The sequence below is a fragment of the Macaca fascicularis genome, chromosome X (assembly GCF_037993035.2).
Source record: "Macaca fascicularis isolate 582-1 chromosome X, T2T-MFA8v1.1".
Taxonomy (NCBI): Eukaryota; Metazoa; Chordata; class Mammalia; order Primates; family Cercopithecidae; genus Macaca; species Macaca fascicularis.
The window spans coordinates 136,236,776-136,251,466 of NC_088395.1; the positions used below are offsets into that span (position 1 = coordinate 136,236,776).

General features: G+C 52.5%; 1 protein-coding gene across 16 annotated transcripts in view; it reads left to right on the plus strand.

The window, feature by feature from the left end:
- Positions 1-11,073: 11,073 nt before the first annotated feature.
- BCORL1 (BCL6 corepressor like 1) overlaps positions 11,074-14,691 on the plus strand; it is a 77,601-nt gene continuing 73,983 nt past the window's right edge. For 3 of the 16 annotated variants that reach the window (XM_074029177.1, XM_065538478.2, XM_074029176.1), the window contains exons 1-2: positions 11,784-11,923; positions 12,478-12,557. The gene's annotated coding sequence lies outside the window, so the exon portion shown is untranslated. Of the gene's footprint in view, positions 11,193-11,783; positions 12,139-12,477; positions 12,589-13,440; positions 13,697-14,691 lie in introns of those variants that run through there. The other 13 variants (XM_065538473.2, XM_065538483.2, XM_065538485.2 and 10 more) reach the window with 8 other exon arrangements.

The following is a 14,691-nucleotide window of genomic DNA, read 5'->3' on the forward strand; positions in this document are numbered from 1 at the left end:
CCATCTCGGCTCACTGCAACCTCTGCCTCCTGGGTTCAAGCAATTCTTGTGCCTCAGCATCTCGAGTAGCTGGGATTACAGGTGCCCGCCACAATGCCCAGCTAATTTTTTGTATTTTTAGTAGAGACGGGGTTTCGCCATGTTGCCCAGGCTGGTCTCAAACTCCTGAACTCAGGCAATCCACCTGCCTCAGCCTCCCAAAGTCCTGGGATTACAGGCTTGAGCCACCGTGCCCAGGTTCAGTGGTGAAATTCTAGTTAGTTAGAATACTCAGGCAGAATGACATACCAGATTTTGGAATTTTCTTTTCTTTCTTTCTTTTTTGAGACAGAGTCTCAAAAGTGATTCTCCTGCCTTAGCCTCCCTAGTAGCTAGGACTACAGGCACACGCCATCACACCCAGCTAATTTTTGTATTTTTAGTAGAGACAGGGTTTCACCATGTTGCCCAGGCTGGTCTCGAACTCTTGATCTCAAGTGATCTGCCCACCTCGGCCTCCCAAGGTGCTGGGATTACAGGCATAAGCCACTACACCGGCCAATGTGTAGGCTTTTATCCCTCACCTCCCTCCCACCCTTTCCCCTGAGACCCAAAAGTCCTTTGTATCATTCTTATGCCTTTGCATCCTCATAGCTTAGCTCCCACTTATGAGTGAGAACATATGATGTTTGGGTTTCCATCCCTGAGTTACTTCACTTAGAATAATGGTCTCCAGTTCCATCCAGGTTGCTGCAAATGCCATTATTTTGTTCCTTTTTATGACTGAGTAGTATTCCATTGTGTGTGTGTGTGTATATATATATACACACATTCACAATTTTTTCTTTTTTTTAGACTGTCTTGCTCTGTCACCCAGGCTGGAGTGCAGTGGTGCGATCTTGACTCACTGCAAGCTCTGCTTCCATGGATCAAGCGATTCTTATGACCTAGCCTCCTGAGTAGCTGGGATTACAGGCATGTGCCACCACGTCCGGCTAATTTTTGTATTTTTAGTAGAGACAGGGTTTTGCCATGTTGGCCATGGCTGGTCTCGAACTCCTGGCCTCAAGTGATCCGCCTGTCTTGGCCTCCCAAAGTGCTGGGATTACAGGCATGAGCCACCCCCCATACCCGGCATATCTATCTATCTGTCTGTCTGTCTGTCTATCTATCTATCTATCTATCTATCTATCTATCTATCTATCTATCTCACAATTTCCTTATCCACTCGTTGATTGATGGGCATTTGGGCTGGTTCTATATTTTTGCAATTTTGAATTGTGTTGCTATAAACATGCCTGTGCAAGTATCTTTTACGTATGACTTTTTTTTTTACTTTTTTTTTTTTTTTTTTAGGTAGAGTCTCGCTCTGTCACCCAGGCTGGAGTGCAGTGGCCAGATCTCAGCTCACTGCAAACTCCGCCTCCCGGGTTCACGCCTTTCTCCTGCCTCAGCCTCCCGAGTAGCTGGGACTACAGGCACCCGCTGCCATGCCTGGCTAATTTTTTGTATTTTTAGTAGAGACGGGGTTTCACCATGTTCGTCAGGATGGTCTCGATCTCCTGACCTCGTGATCCGCCCGCCTCGGCCTTCCAAAGTGCTGGGATTACAGGCGTGAGCCACCGCGCCCGGCTTTTTTTTTTTTTTTTTTTTTTTTTGAGACGGAGTCTTGCTCTGTCTCCCAGGCTGGAGTGCAGTGGCACAGTCTCGGCTCACTGCAAGCTCCACTTCCCGGGTTCACGCCATTCTCCTGCCTCAGCCTCCTGCGTAGCTGGGACTACAGGTGCCTGCCACCATGCCCAGTTAATTTTTTTTTTTTTTTGTATTTTTAGTAGAGACGGGGTTTCACCATGTTAGCCAGGATAGTCTCGATCTCCTGACCTCGTGATCCTCCCGCCTTGGCCTCCCAAAGTGGTGGGATTACAGGTGTGAGCCACTGCACCCTGGTTGTTGTTGTTGTTATTGTTGTTGTCGTTGTTGTTTTGAGATGGAGTCTCTGTCACCCAGGCTGGAGTGTACTGGCATGATCTCGGCTCACTGCAAGCTCCGCCACCCGGGTTCAAGCGATTCTCCTGCCTCAGCCTCCTGAATATCTGAGATTACAGGCATGTGTCACCATGCTCAGCTAACTTTTGTATTTTTAATAGAGATGGGGGTTTCACTATGTTGCCAGGCTGGTCTTGAACTCCTTACCTCATGATCCACCCGCCTCAGCCTCAGAGAGTGCTGGGATTACAGGCATGAGCCACTGGGCCTGGCTAGTATGACTTATTTTCCTCTGGATAGATATTCAGTAGTGGGATTGCTGGTTCAAAAGGTAGTTCTACTTTTAGTTCTTTAAGGAAAGAGGTGGAGTTTTGCTATATGGCCCAAGCTGGTGTTGGACTCCTGGCCTGAAGTGATCCTCCTGTCTTGGCTTCCCAAAATGCTGGCTTTACAGGCTTGAGCCACTGTGCCTGGTCTATGATTCCATGTAAATGAAATATCCAGAATAGGCAAATCCACAGAAACAGAAAAAAGATAGGTAATTGCCAGAGGTTGAGGGGAGGGGGAAACAAGGAGCAACTGCTTGACAGGTAGGGAGTTTCATTTTAGGGTGATGAAAACAATTTGGAACTAGAGAGGTAGTGGTTGTACAGTACTGGGAATGTACTAAATACCAGTGAATTTTACATCTTAAAGTGTTTTTGTTTGTTTGTTTGTTTGTTTGAGACGGAGTCTCAATCTCTCACCCAAGCTGGAGTGCAGTGGCACGATCTTGGCTCACTGCAATCTCCGCCTCCTGGGTTCAAGTGATTCTCCTACCTCAGCCTCCCGAGGAGTAGCTGGGACTACAGGCACCCACTGCCACACCCAGCTAATTTTTGTATTTTTAGTAGGGACAGGGTTTCACCATATTGGCCAGGCTGGTCTCAAACTGCTAACCTTGTGATCTGCCCGCCTCGGCCTCCCAAAGTGCTGGGAGTACAGGTGTGAACCACTGTGCCTGGCAGTTAATTTCATATGAATTTGACTTCAACTGACTAAAAATGTACTAGTTGGACAAGCTTGGGCAAGTCATCACTGAATCTCTCTGTACCTGAATTTCTTCATTTATAAAAGGGGAAAGATATAGTATCTACATTATGGGGTTGTTATGAGTATTAAATAAGCTAATATTTGTAAAGTCCTTCGATCGGTGTCTGGCACATACTAAGTGACATATAACTGTGTGTCAAATGGGGTCCATGAAGGGAAAGAAATAATAAAAAACCCTTGGTAGTGAAACGTTTGGGGATCTATGGTAAAGATGAAAAGGAAAAAAGTGCTTAATGTCCTTCAAGATGTAGTCCCAGAACCCACTGGTTCTATAATTTACTGTAGAGATTGTTTGAAATGCAAAGTAAGAGGCACCACCCCAACCTATTCAATAAAACCCTAAGTGGGATGGTGCCTTGGAATCTAAATTTTAGGGAGCTGTCCCAGGTGATTCTGATGTACATTAAAGTTTGAGAAAATTTGGTAAGAGTATAAACTGAATGTGTACTAAAGGCAGAACATTCATTCCCTAGATTGTAAAGAAAAAAAAATCCAAATCCCAGGTTTTAACTTGTTTTTAAATCATCTTCTAACTTTCATCACAAAATGGACAATTCCCGTGGAGCTCTTGCAGTTTAATGAGCAAGAACAGGCACACAAGAATACATATAAACACACATCATACACACACACACACACACACACACACACACACACACACAGAGAGAGAGAGAGAGAGAGAGAGAGAGAGAGAGAGAGAGAGCCGAACTAAGAATGGTATCTTTACTGAGTTATCTATAGCTCGTGACACTATGTGCTTACTCTCTGCTGTTAATGCTAGAAGCTCTATGCTGTGCTGCGTGGAGGACACAGGAAAACGTGGCCCTTGCTGTCCAGATATTTACAAATTCTAAGAGACAAGATGGCTATACTGGGGTGTCTGTAGGTGGTTGGTTTGAGAAGTGTGGTGTGTGTGGGGACAGAGGATTGATAGAAGGCATGGTGGGCAGGACTTGAGGGGACCCATGCCCCTACTGCTCCTCATGAATGCCTACTTGTCAGTCAATCCCAAAGTATTCATGGAGTGTGGTCTGCACAAATGCTGCCAGGCATTATGGGGAATGCTGACTTCTGTGACAAGATGCCTGCTCTCAGATGGGGCTGTCTAACTAAGGAACAGGCACAGAAGAGTGCTAAACTGTGCAGTACTTACCTACAGGGCCAAGAGTTCAGGGACGAGAGGACTTCTCAGAGGCAAAGGCATTACCCGAAAGCTTCATGTAGGTGGGGCTCAAAGGATTTGGCCAGGTGGAGGGGAGCTCAGGTGTAGGTACATTAAATGGATCAAGAATGATGTAAGTGGGTTCTGCAAGGCACCTCAGTCCCTGCTAACATCCCTAAGCCTGTACAGAATCACCACCACGGCAAGAGAAAAGCAGTACCCCGAATTCAGTGGAATTTGTTGAGTACCCACTAATGTGGGCCACTGAAATGGGTGCTGTTCTTCAATATTCTTTAGTCTCTTTGGGGCAAGAGGTAATAATTTTGCTGAAAGTTCTTGCTAAATTTTATTCTATTCTCCTTCCGAAAAATACCTCTTTTTCTTTATGTTCAGGTTGTGAGTTTTATTCCTAGGCTTAAATGAAGCAGGTGCTCTCAAGTTCTGAACTCTAAAAATTCCTTATTATTTTTTAAACTACTATGGAGCATCTACTGGGTGCCAGGCACTGTTCTAAGTGCTTAACATACAAGAACTCATGTGATCCTTATAACGTTTGCTTCTTCTTCTTCTTTTCTATATACAGAGATGGGGTTTCACCATATTGCCCAGGTTGATCTCGAACTCCTGACCTCAACTGATCCACCCGCCTTGGCTACCCAAAGTGTTGGGATTACAGGCATGAGCCACTGCGCCTGGCCCTTATAATGTTTTCAGGAGGTACTTATTAGCCCCCATTTCACAAATGAGGAAATTGAGGCTCAGAGAAAAGTATGCAAGGCAATAGTGCTAGGAAGTGGTGGAGCCAGTATTCAAACCATGTCTGTCTAACTTCGGAGATTGTGTGCTTAACCACTGAGTGGGAAGAGAAAGACCACAAGAGACCCAGACTTTAAAATGAGTCTTCGGCAAGAAGGGAAGTCAAGTCTGGGCCTCAGCTTCTTAAAACAAGTCCTACTCTGTGCCAAGGTGGGAGGTCTTGGGGGGAGATGAAGGAGGCTGTGATACACAGATGAGAAGTACTGAGTCCTTTTATCCAAGGAACTTAAAATCTAGTCGGAGAGATAGACAGGCAGAGTGTAGAAGTGCTAACTAAAGGGACAAGCTAAAAACTGTGGGGGTACCCCAGAGGAGCAGTCAACTTCCATAGGGAGGGTGTGGGTGTCAGGGAAAGGGGCATGAGAGAATGGTCTTTTGTTGGTTTGTTTGTTTGTTGTTTGAGACAGAATCTCGCTCTGTCACCCAGGCTAGAGTGCAGCGGCAGGATCTCGGCTCACTGCAACCTCTGCCTCCCAGGTTCAAGCGATTCTCCTGCCTCAGCCTCTCAAGTAGCTGGGATTACAGGCACGTGCCATTACACCCGGCTAAGTTTTGTATTTTAAGTAGAGACGGGGTTTTGCCATGTTGCCCAGGCTGGTATTGAACTCCTGACCTCAAGTGATCCACCCACCTTGACTTCTCAAAGTGCTGGGATTACAGGCGTGAGCCACCGCACCCGGTTGAGAGAGCTGTCTTGAGTAACAGTTGAGTGAGATTTCAATAAGCTGAGAAGGACATGTAAAAAGCTGTGGGAGGGGCCTGGTGCGATGGCTCATGCCTGTAATCCCAGCACTTTGAGAAGTCAAGGTGGGTGGATCACATGAAATCAGGAGTTCAAGACCAGCCTGGCCAACATGGTGAAACCTTGTCTCTACTAAAAATACATTAGCTGGGTGTGGAGGCACGTGCCTGTAATCCCAGCTACTCAGGAGGCTGAGGCAGGAGAATTGCTTGAACCCGGGAGAGGGAGGTTGCAGTGAGCCAAGATCACGCCATCGCACTCCAGGCTGGGCGACAAGAGCAAAACTCCATCTCAAAAACAAAAAACAAAAAACAAAAAACCCAACAACAAAAAGTGTGTGAGGCCACTATTGTGGTTCACACCTGTAATCCCAGCACTTTGGGAGGCGAAGAGGGAAGGATCGCTTGAGGCTAGGAGTTCAAGACCAGCCTGGGCAACAAACGAGAACTCAAGAACTCATCTGTACAATTTTTTTTTTGAATGAAGTTTCGCTCTTGTTGCCCAAGCTGGAGCCCAATGGCGCGATCTCGGCTCACTGCAACCTCTGCCTCCCAGGTTCAAGCGATTCTCCTGCCTCAGCCTCCTGAGTAGCTGCGATTACAGGCATCTGCCACCACGCCTGGCTAATTTTTGCATATTTGGTAGAGACGGGATTTCACCATGTTGACCAGGCTGGTCTTGAACTTCTGACCTCAGGTGATCCACCCACGTTGGCCTCCCAAAGTGCTGGGATTACAGGTGTGAGCCACCACACCCAGCCTCATCTGTACAATTTTTTTAAGTGTTAAAAAAAAAAAAAAAAAAAAAAAAAAGGCTGAGGAAGCAGAGCTGACAAAATGGATGCGTTATCCAAGGAATGCTGAGGGGGCCAGTCAGGTCAGAAAAGAGGGCTTGTGAGGGATATGGAAGGAAAGGAGGCTAGAAGTAGATCAGGGAGGGCCCTAAAGGCTAGATGAAGGCTCATGGACTTGATTTTGTTGGCAGTGGCCAACCATAACCAGTTTTTCAGGAGGGCAGATTTCTTAGAGTCCCTTCCACTTCTAGCACTGCATGTTTGATTAAGAACTTTGTTGGCTGGGCATGGTGGCTCACACACCTATAATCCCAGCATTTTGGAAGGCCAAGGCTGGAGGATCACTTGAGCCCAGGAGTTCCAGACCAGCCTGGGCAACATTGCAAGACCCTCTGCCCCCCATCTCTAATGTTAAAAAAAAATTAATTTTTAAGAAAGAACTTTGTTTAGAGCCTAGGAGTCTCAGGGAAGAGGCGAGTGGTCAGCAAGCTGAAGAGCTTGACCTGGTGAGGCCTCCGGGGTGATTTCAGCCCCTTTCCTCATTTTCACTCCCTTGGCTATAAAATCCAAAAAGGTTATTGATTGTTTACAGAGTTCAGTTTATCCGGACATGCTGTCTCCCCATCCACACCTGGGGCTCTCAGAGGGCAGAGACCAGGCCATTTGTTCTCTGGGAGCCAGTACTTAGTATCCAGTACTCTGTAGGCAGCTGGAATATATCTACCTTAGCAACCCTTCTTGCAAAAAAGGCTCATGCCTTTGAAATTTACCAATAACAAATAGGGGCAAGGACTCCTCCCCTACCCCACTTGTCCCCTGAAACATAAGTGAAACACTAGAGAGCTCACAGTGTAACACATGGTCACTCTTTCCTGCAGTTTGCACAGCTCTTTCTGTTTCCCCGCCCCGCCCCCCTAACCCGTTCCCTTTCAAGACAGGTAACTTAGAATGAGCCCTTTGGCAGTCCTGAGATCCTAAGTTCCAAAACTAACTTCACCTTCAATTGATTGAGGTGCAGGGAACAAAGGGACAACTAGAAGCTTCAAATTTGCTTCATTCTGATAACTCTAAAGATCTAACCACTGGAATTTTTCTGGGGGGGTGGGGGGCGGGGTGGGGGCATAGGGCTGGGCTGTTTTACCAGCGAGACAAGGGCTCTGATCACAGAACAAAGCAGAGGATTAAACTAATTACCTATGGATTTAGTTAGAGGTTGGTTTGGGGCCTAAGTTACCCTGGGACCCCCGAAATGTCCTGCTTTATCTAGTAAGTTTCAGGAGGGCAGAGCCCAGGCCCGTATCACCCTTAGGCCTCTGTGCTACACCTAAGGAGTTTGGTGATGCTGACACTGATAACTCCTGCATGCTCGGGTGCAGTGGCTCACACCTGTAACCCCAGCACTTTGAGACCCTGAGACTGGAGGATCACTTCAGTCCAGCAGTTCAAGACCAGCTGGGTAACATAGCAAGACCTTGTCTCTACTAAAAGTGAAAAAAAAAAAAAATTAGCTGGGTGTGGTGGTGGTGGTGCATGCTGTAGCCCCAGCTACTTGGGAGGCTGAGGCAGGAGGATCGCTTGAGTCCAGGAGTTTGAAGTTGCTGTGAGCCATGATTGCACCACTGCACTCCAGCCTGGGCAACAGAGTGAGACCCTGTCTCAAAAAAAAAAAAAAAAAAAAAAATCCCCAAAAACCAAAAACAAAAAAACTCCAGCATGAATCCAGTAGTTTACGGTATACAAAACTCTTTCCCATCCGTACCTCATTGCTCACGGGATGTTCCTGTGAGGGAGGTAGGGCAGGTACGTTGATATCCATATTTAAGAGGTAAAGAGAAGACCAAAATACAGTCCGTGGTATCAGGCTGGCACTACTCAGTCAAATGTCAGGGATTGCTTGAGGTCCCATTGCTAGCGATGGGTAAGGAAGGACTAGGACCTGGTTCTTAGCACTTTCCCAAACACCCCTCTTTCCATTACACCAAGCTGCCTCTCTGAGAGTCCAGGCCTTGGTCAGTAGATGTTACTGATGGGAGAAACAATTAAGAAAAGCAATCTGCCTGAAAAAGACTATTTTGGCATTACATGGAGGCGCTATACCATACTGAAAAGAACCCTGGATGTAGAGTTAGGACTACTGGGGTTGAGTCCTGGCTCAGGAACTCACCAGCCATGTGATCTTGAGCAAGCCACTCACAGATGCTCATAGACTCAGTTTCCTCAATTACAACATGGAGAGTTATAGTGAGAAACAAATGAAATAACACAAGTGAAAGAGTTTTGTAAACACTCCAATGCTATACAAAGGTAGGTATTATTATTATTATGGTTATGTTGTGGTTCTAGCCTCAAATAAAATAATCATTAATATCTACATTCTTCACAAGGTTTCCCACAGCTCTCCCCACCCTGCTCCTTGGTTTCCCATCATCTCCTGTAGGGCAGGAAGCCTGGCCCCCAACAGGAAAGGGCTCAGAGGAGCTAGAGCTTCAGCCAGGAAATAATCATCTTGCCCCAACCTTCGTTTCGCCAGATAAATGAGGCAGCCAAATGGTGAGACACGGACTAGTGCGAATCGAGGTGTTCAGGATCTGTTTCGGCCTCAAACCAAGGAGCAAAGTAGCCCTAACGCCCTAAGGGCTTTCAAGAAATGGAGATTTAGTAATTTCTGGGTTAATTAAAATCAGCGATGACAGTAAACTCAACTTAAATCAAAGCAGAATTGGTGGGGTCTGCATCATTAGGCCCCACGGAGGCGATTTCCTCCCTAATAATGCATTTTGAGTTCACATATTGATTGGCTTAAACAGATCATTTCCAAATCTTCACGTTCCCCTTGATGCAACTTAGGCCAAATATTTTTAAGGGGTGTGTGTGTATGTGTGTGTATATGCGGTGTGCAGGAGTAGGGGTGGGGTGCATGAAAGGTTAGGAGTAGCCAAGTAGAATGTCTTGAGGAGAGGTTCCCAAAGCAAAATAAAATGGCCAGCGCCATGTCCACGTTGCTGGCAATAGCTTTTGACGGTGGTGAGCACAAGCAAGAGGGGTCCTAGAACACCAGGCCTCAGGCAACAGCAAAGCCACTGCAGCCTTAGATAGCTTGCTCCAATGCTCACCCACATCCCTCACACCAGGTGAGGGAGACATACCAGGCAAGGCTCAACTGCCATCTCTAAAGTACTTCCAAAGGAGAGAAGACACATCCAAGCTAAGAGATGGAACCTCTGGGCCTAGCAGGATCGAGGTGGGGTGGGGAGGAGGAGGAGGAAGACATTAATCTGGCAGGGCTTCCTTCTAGTCCAAATGACCCTCTGACTTCCTCAGCATGGATAAATATATAACAAATAATATCAATATATCTGCACATAAAGACTTTTTTCGAATTCCTGCTATTCATTTCAAATTCCGTTTACAAAGCACTGAATCCTCCAGGAACTGCTGGGCACCTCCCCTAATACCCTCTAGGCTGAGGCGATGCCTTTGAAGTCCCTATCACGGGCTCAGGGCTGGAGCTGCTAAGAAACACCCTAAGACTGAAAGCAAATCGGCCGGCAGCTTCAGCTTCTTCGCAAGCTGCTAGCTGCTCTCCTCGGAGTCAATGTAAAGTCATCAGAGTTCGAATGTGGACCGCAAGCTTCTCAGCCCTTCAGTCCCAGGGATGATCTGGGATGTAAACACACACGAGGGTTTATTCCTTTGGCCAGGCAGAGAGTCGTTAGGGTAAAGGGTAAGGGTCAAGGGGGCTCGGATTGGTGACTGAGGAGCCCAAGGAAAGCCGGCAGAAGCGAGTCCTCTTAGAGCTGGGCTTTTGGCTCCGAATCGTGCAGGCTTCCCACTTTACACAGACCTTTCATCCCCTTCCTCCTTCTTCCTCCCTCGGGTCTCTCGCCACCCGCCCCCCACCTCGCCTCCATCCCCAGATGCCTCCACGCCCAGGTGGTGTTGCCCACTGAGGGTGGCCCAGGGGGTTTGCAGCCGGGGAGGTTGCCACCACGGGTGGGCCGCCCCGGAGACGAGAGGCGAGGCGGCGAGCCCCGGCATTTTCCTTTCCCCAGCACCTGTCCCACTTCGGCGCCGGGGCTGGGGCTGCGCCCGCGGGCGGCCTCGGAGCCTGAGCGCCAGAACCACTCACTGAGGTCGCCCAGGGTGGGGAAGTAGGGGGCCGGGGGAGGGGCGGGGCATCCGGCGGGGACGTCTTCCCCACCGCATGCAAGACCCTTTGCGCCCCCCCAACATACACTGAGGCTAAAACAGGGGGAAGAGAGTCACACAGAGCACGAGCGAAATCGCTCGCTCTCCGACCCGAACAGCGCGTTGCTCGACCCCCCCCTTCCTGGAGCCGGGGGCTGGCCGAGGAAGGTGGCTCCGTTCTTCCCCCGTGGCCAGTGCGGGGTCTGCGGCTGCCCGGCGAGGTTCCGGCTTCCCCGGGCTGGCAGGGGGAGCCCCGAGAACTGCAGGCCCGCCCCCCCTTCCTCCTCCTCCTTCCCCTCCTCCCCCACGTGTCCTCCCGGAGCCCAGCGGCCTGATCCCAGCACCCCCCGCCACCTCCCTCCTCCCGCTTCGCCCGCTTCCCCGGCGGCGTGGAGAAGAGCAAAGTTGCGACAGCGGCTGGGGGCTCTGCCCAGGTAAAGGGGGCGCCGTGAGGCGGGGGTGGTGGGCGAACGGTGCGGCCCTGCGGCGGGGGCGGGGGGAGGATAAAGAAACTTGCTTCCCGCGGCCCCCACCCCGCGTGGGTTCCGATCTTGCGTGGAACGAGCCCTCGTGGCGAGTCGCGGCAACACCGCCGGGACCGAGGCCGGCACCTGGACCCGGACCCGGACCGCGCGCTTGGGTCGGCTCGGCGGGCGCAGGCAGCGGGCCAGGCCAGCACCCAGGCAAGGGCGGGGTGGGTGGCCGTACACCGGACCGAATCGGGGACTCCGGTGGCGTGGGCGCAGGCCGAACCCGGACCGGGCCGAGTTGGGTGGCGAAGTAGGACGTGGATTCGGGGGCGGGGCGCGGCGGGAGGGGGAAACCAGGCCTGGCCGGACTGGCCTGGGCGTGGGGGCGGGGGGCGAGTTCGGGGCACTTGCTGGGCTCTGGACCGAGCGGTAGGGCGGGGCGGCGCTAGGGGCTGGGCCGGACCCGCAGGGAGAGGGCGAGGGGAGGGAGAGCCGGGGGTGGAGTAGGGGCGTGGAGTTATGGAGCGGGGTCTGGCCTCGGCCGGGGGCGAAGGTAGATCGGCGGGGCCGCGAGCGGAGGGAGGGAGGCCCGCGGCAGCGCGGCGGCAGCGAAGGCCAGCTTCCGCGGAGTTTGTGCCCGGGCTTCCCGGGCTCCGGCCGCCTCACGCGCACAAATGGGGCTAGGGGACTGAGTGGTAAGCAACTCCGAGTGTTAGACGGTGATCGAGCGGCGATTCCGGGAAAAGCGAGGAAAGACACCGTCTGCGATTATGCCGCACCCCCCACCCACCTCTTAGCATCTGGATTCTGCTCTCATAGTGGGGGCCGCGGACCCTCCCCGCCACAGTCTTTTCACTCTCCAGCACTCCCACCTCCTTTCCCCTTCTTCAGCCATCTGACTCTCCTAGGGGTATGTGTTTTTGGGGGTGGACGGCGACGGGGGTGGGGGATACTTTCCTTCCCGCGGCGGCAACCTAGTTCGTATCTTATTCCTACAAGGTAGCGTCGCTTCGAGTCGCGTGGACATTGGGGTTTAGATAATTTACCCCCCACCCAAGCGATTTAATGGCTGTTAAGCAAAAGGCGAATACCTGGATTTCCATGGCAGGGATGAGGTTTGAAGATTGGGATTCAACCCCAGCTCACTTCCACTACCAACCCCTCTTTCTTGTGAGCCACTTCCACGGGTATCCAAACCTGGGGGGGAGGGGGGACGGGAGTATTAATATGCTTCTCTATTTCTACACAGGGTCGGCGTGAGGAAGGACGGCTAGCCTTGGAGGGAAAGTAGCCACCAGTCCAACTCGGGTCACCCCCACCATTATTTCGGTGAGGGGGCAACGCTAAGAAGGGGATACTGGTGGGTAGGGGCCCAGTATAAAGGAGGGGGCTGGGTAGTTGTCCCCAGAGGGACTCCGTGTCTTGGCGGGGAGACAGAGAGGCGAGCCCCGGCTTCAGGGGAGGGGTTCCGGGGAGGGAGATGGGGGGGTGGCGACGACGGTAGAGGGGGGCGGGAAGAAGGGGGAGTCACGCCCTGCCTGCAAGGGGAGCCTCCCTCAGGCCCCTGGGAGAAGGGGACTGAATGCGTCTGTTCTCTGCTGCCCAGCAGAGGAGATCTGGGGTCTCGAGATTTGCACACTGGATGGGCACCAGTGGCCTGAGAAAGTCAGGTCGGGGCATAAGGTGGAGAGCGTTGGAAGAAAGAGAGGGAACCCCTCGGCCGCGGCCCACTGACCCTCTCCCTTCCTCAACCTCCCCCTTCGAGGGGCGTCGAGACGGGGGGGGGCGACGTGGGGCTCCTGCAGCCCCGCAGATTGAGCGCCTCCGCCTCTCTCGGGAGTCTAGCTTTTTGCCCGGCTTGCTGCAGCCACTGCTGCCTCCCTCTCCGGAATCCGCTCGGTCCTCTCAGCGATCCCCTCCTCCTCTCCTCCCCTCCCAGTGTCACCGGGGCTGCTTGGCTCTGCCCCCTTCGCCGCCGCTTGCTCCCTGCTTTCGTCCCTCCCTCTCTTGCTCGCTCCCTCCCTTCGCCTCCTCCTCCCCATTCCCCCCCACCCGCGTAGGCGGCATTCTGGGAGTTGTAGTCCGGTGGCGCGGGGGTTGGCGCCGCCCGCGGACCCAGCCGGACTCCACTTCCCGTCGAGCCCTGCGACCGGCACCCACTCCACCAGGCTTCGCTCGCACACAGACACACACACACACCGCTCTCCCCCTCACTCTTTCGCTCGCCGCGGCTGCTGCCAGTGTGTGGCTCTGTCTCTCCTCCGCTTTGCTGAGCCCTCCCTTCTTCCTCTCAGTTCCTAGAGTCCGACCGCCGCCGCCGCCGAGAGAGAGGAGAAGGAGGTCGGTGGCGATAAGGGGCGGAGGGCGGCATCAGATCGGGGCAGTATTAGGCGGGTGGCGGTTAAGAGGGAGTAAGAGGGAGCCCGGGTGGCGGCCTGAGCCTCCCCGCGGAGCCGACCCGGGAACAGGTGCGTCTTTTTTCTCTCTCCCCCAACCCCTCCACCCCTTTTGACTCCCCGGCTTTTTCGTATCCCCCCACCCGCTTCTTTCTATCTTAAGCCTTTCTCCAACCCTGTTCCTTCTTCTCCCTGCGGCCGCTCGGCTTGCCCCCCGGGGGCGCCGTCCTCTTCGTGTCCCCGGACGTAGCGCTCCCTGGAGCTGGCTCTGTCTTCGCCCCTCCCTTCGGGACAGCTCCCCTCTACTTCCCACCTTCGTACCCCATCCCCTGACTTGCCCTACCCCCTCCTCGACCCCCTTCTCTCTTAGCCAGGTGAGACTCGTTCGCCACGATCCGAGAGTCTTCTTCCCGGCTGGGCGGGGGTCTCCATGGAAACGGGGGTCGGTTGATCCTGGGGGGGAAACCATAGGAATTACCCCACTCCTCAGAAAAGGAGGTGGAGGCTATGGTCTTGTTAACTACCTGACCCCAACCCCCGATCCAGGGATCCGACGATCCGAAGGGAGGCTGGCTAGCAGGGCAGGGCGAGAAAAGGTTTTTTTTTTTTTTTTTTTTTTTTTTTTTTTTTTTTTTGGGGGGGGGGTGTCCGTGATGAAGTCTTGAAGAGACCAGGAGAAAATACCCTCCAACCTCAGAGGGGAGGTGCGACGGGTGCTCTTCAGGGCTGCTTTCTTCCCGGCGCTGGGGTGCGGGAACCGTAGGGTAAGGGGTACCCCTAGGTGGCGGCGGGGCCTGGGTTCGGGAGTGGGAGTGCTGTGATGGGGGCAGGGGCAATTATCCGAGTCCCTGGAAAAAAGGCGGGGGATGACTTCGGAGCGCCCTGGCTCCGCTGCCCTCGCTCTAGGGGCGGGGGCCGCCGGGCCGGGCGCGGCGGGGAGGGGGCTTAAATTGAAGGAAGATGAGATCGGGGGCAATTCACACTAGCACCGGCAAGCCAGAGGGGAGATCCGGCGTGCAAGCCCTCCACCCGCTTCGCGCCAGGCCTGGAGGCAAGGGGTCGGCGAG